We start from the raw sequence: 4180 nt of genomic DNA, 5'->3' as shown, positions 1-4180 counted from the left end.
GAACTGCTCCTTGCCACGCCTGCAAAACAGCCGTCCCAAACCACCAGGAGAGCCGTCAGGGGGTGATTTGCCTGGTTTGTGCAGATTTAGGGGATTAAGTGAGCCAAAATTGAGTCCAGGGGGTGATGTAGTCCAAATCTAAGAGTTCAAGGGGTTATATACATTTAACTCACTTGGAAACATATGTTGTTCATAGATAACTTTAATGGCTACTCATAAAAGTATCAAGGTACCATGGATGGCATTCTCATAGGGAGACGAGAAAGGATCCATGGTGGTGTATTGTTGTAGAGATAGTGGACTCGTGTACGACTTCTCAAACTTGTTCAAAAGTATTCGTAGTCGTAGTATAGGTTAGCCAAGAGTCAAAGTTGGCTTGCTGCATGAAACCCCACAACTCCCCTTGTTGATACATGTGCATGAGTAGATAGATCTGATTTATAGTCTTGTTGAGTACTTTCGTACTCATATTTTCTTAATAACTGTTGCAGACAAGACCCACGAACCATCAGGTGGGTTCTACCTATATGTTGACGAGGCAGAGTAGCTGGTGTCCCAGCTACGATCCCGAACTCGTTTAAGGGTTGTACATAGTTAGGATGTGCGCCTCTTATATGTTTTCACTATCTGTACTCACACAGCTTTAAGCTTCCGCTTGGTTTGTAAAACTTGCTTGTATGACTTGTGTGCTGGGTCATGAGACCCCCATCTGTATGAACATATTATGCAAGGCTCTTCTAAGCCTACTAAATAAATGTTGTGATGTTGTATGATTATGTTGTGATGCCATTGTTGTATCTATGCATATTGAGTATGTCATGCGTACGTGTGATGTGTTGCGATATGTATGGGGTTTGACACCTAGTTGTGTGCCTTTAGTAGTACTCTTTACAAGGAAATGCCCCTTTGTTCTTCCACTGAGCCTTGGTAGCTTTCTACTGCTCCGGACACATTGGTTGACCGGCATGTATCGTTCTTTGGTGTTGTGTGTGTCCCTTCGGGGAAATGTCACGCGGTGTAATGGAGCCCATGTAGCTTGCCACGACTCGTCTACACTCACTGATGACCGACACCTGCATTGCTCGGTTACGTATGTCTGTTTCTGTACAGATGTGACACTTGGGTTTATAACAAGTTATGTCGACCCGGGTTCTTTGAGATATGAATGCTAGCGACATATTCACATACGCGAGTCATAAGACGCAAATGGTCTTGGCCAAGATAAGGTGGCAGCCGCGGGGATAACCGTGCGTCTGACCGCAAAGTGATGTCATGTGTTACATGCTAAATTCCTATGGCTTAGGATCAGGGTCCCGACAGTATTGGTATCAGAGCCTGACTGACTGTAGGATTACCAAGCCAAACTGGTCAAAGTCGAGTCTAGAAATGTTTTAGTTATATAAGGGAATTGATTATGGAAGGGAACGTAAGGCTCTTTTTGCTTCTCTTCTCAAGTCATTCTATTTTGAGTCACCCTCGTCTTCTCTACGAGGATTAATAACTAGGCTTCTTATCTATCTCCCAGGATCACGTGCTACTACTCTATAGACTTGTAGGGAAAATTGTTTGAGAGTCATCTCCAGTTTTGAGTATGTCTGTGTGTTAAAATTGATGACCATGGAATCCTGTACTTGAAAGTTGAGTGTTTATGTTATCCAACCTTTTGCAGGATGTCTCAAAATTGTTTTTGAGCATTTCCAGTCGTTATGCTGCCCGATTTTTGCTAAGAGCTCTAATGCCTTTGCATTATTCTCTATTGCAGATGCCTCCTCGTCCTTCTCGTCACGTGGTCTGTCTGACTCGGTGCATTGATGTACCGGGTCACACGTCCATGTTGGTCAGAGTGATGTTAGTAACCGGTTACCGTTGGTACCAAGAGTATACAGTGGAGGAGCAGTATCGGGATTTCAATCACAGTCAATACCTCTGTACTGTTAGGGTGTATCCATCATACCCTGGAGTTGTGGAGCCAACCATTGGTCTTATGGATTCGGAGTTACCATTGATGTGGCGGTCCAGGATGCCGCTTACTCGACGTTGACCATTATGAGAGCCAATCATGCATTATTTCATAACAATGAGTTTTGCTATATTCCAGCCTCTCAGCTAGGAGAAGAAGGATATCTTAGTGGAGTTTACTTTGATTCTTCTTTGGAGGACCCATTGCTGCAGGTTACTACTCAGATGCTAGAGAACAGGGACCGACATGCCCGTGCTCTTCACATGGAGCTTTATGCAACTCGCGCCCATTTATGGACATGCACCACCACCTCCTCAACCACCACCACTCAAACGAGGTGCTTGGAGAATAAATCACCACCACCATCTACACCCCCACCACCCCTTGGCCACCACCATCACCGCCTGGCCACCACCACCCCTCAGCCACCACGAACATTTTGAAGGGAGGCTTCCAAGATCTCTCCACGAGTGGCTTCTAATACTTTCTTGCGGTTTCATCAAGCGTGTTCGGATTCATGAACATGATAACACGTTATTCGATATTCTTGGCATCATGAATCCTCTCCTCCATAAGTGCAAACCTACGCTCTTCCCCTTCACCTTCCTCTCTTCGGCCGCCAACTTTGCCTTCAAGTTCTCATCCTCCACCATCTTGAGCTCATTCCACCTCACCATATTCTCTTCTTTGCGTTCGTCCACCAACACCTTTTTGGTCTCAATCATGGCCACAAATTCTTCTTTGTAAATGACACCGAATGCATTTTCTCTCTCTTTCTTTTGAAGTCTTGTTACCTTCCGGTCTATTGTTGGAATATTCGTCATCCTCGACGTCCTCCTCAACGGATATGCTCAACCTTGATCTCTTTGGAGTGGTCTCCCTGATCCTTTGGATCCACTTCTCATTCTTGCATAGCTCTTTGTAGCAATGATGCAACGTCAAGGGCTTGTGGTTGAACTTGGTGTTCCTATATATGCTTGAATAGTTATTGGATGTAGGGACCATACTCCACCAGTTCCACACTGCTCAGTAGTCCATGATTCACTTGATGCAACCAGACCATCGGTTGCGTTGGTCATGAATGGTGCTCCAATGATGCCCAAGAGAACCTTCTGTATGGCTTGATCGAACGACCACAAAGTTGTTGTAGTGCTCGGTAATTCTCTCCCAAGACATTTTCTTGGTTTTATTCATTCCAAGCATCACATCCATGGAGATGGCGCACGAGACATCTAAAGAGAAATATCCCCCTTTTTGGTTGTAGTTGGTGGGGCGAGACCTTGGCGCCCACGTGATTCCTTCGGTCACCTCCACAACCTCCTGTTCATCGCCCACCTCCTCATCATCCACCACCTCCTCGGCCACCTCTTACTCCATGTCTTGGGCCGCCTACGAATGATGGAAAATGGATTCGTGGTTGAGCTCATCAAGTCCAATGGCGGCCAAGGACTTTAAATACGCGTGGAATTCGGTTGTGTTCATCTCCACACTCGACAAAAAAACTACATTACCATCGTCCACCAACAATCACTATCGGCCACCAACAAGACGCGAGCTTTTTCTTTACCTTGTAGGCATTTCATCGAGCACTTGGCGGCCGCGATGCTTGTTGGCAGTGGTGGCCACCACCCGCGCTAGAGAAGTGGTCGTAGGCTTTGGAGCTTGTTTGGCTCCGTCGGAAGGGGCAGGAGGGCGGCGAGCCATTGTCGGGGAGGTGGTGTCCATCCTGGAGGCCATTGACGCGGTTGGAGCTTCAACGCGGTGTTTTTTCATCCCCAACGTCGTCTTCGACGCGGGCGATGGCGTGTGGGAGATTTTCGGCGGCGAATAGCTAGCGGTGGTTCCCGACTGGGTGAGGGAAGGGACCGGGCTATCATTTCCGGCGGAGGGACGGTCATCCGTGGCGGCGGCGGGGCGTGGTGGCTGTGTCGGTGGGAGACAAGGTGGCTTGGGGTGTGAGAAAGAAAGGCACCACTTTTACTTGGGCGTGAGAGGAGTGAGCATATTTAGGGAGATTGGGGGAGGGGTGGATTTGGGGAGGTGGAGGATAATTTTTGCTCCAATATAGCGGTTAGGGGCTCGGCTAAGTGCGTCGTAAGGGAGGATAACCAAATTTATCCTCCCTTACAACATTATTCGGGATCGGTTAGAAATTCCCTAAGAACATCTAAATATATCTAATGCGGTCCCCCATGGCGCCCAACATGTCCGCATTCAGTG

General features: G+C 47.3%; 1 pseudogene; it reads right to left on the bottom strand.

Moving 5' to 3' along the window:
• Positions 1–2231: 2231 nt before the first annotated feature.
• LOC123401953 lies at positions 2232–3697 on the bottom strand (annotated as a pseudogene).
• Positions 3698–4180: the final 483 nt, after the last annotated feature.

The sequence above is a fragment of the Hordeum vulgare genome, chromosome 1H (genome assembly GCF_904849725.1).
Source record: "Hordeum vulgare subsp. vulgare chromosome 1H, MorexV3_pseudomolecules_assembly, whole genome shotgun sequence".
NCBI classification, from domain to species: domain Eukaryota; kingdom Viridiplantae; phylum Streptophyta; class Magnoliopsida; order Poales; family Poaceae; genus Hordeum; species Hordeum vulgare.
This window is presented reverse-complemented; position numbering and strand designations above follow the sequence as displayed.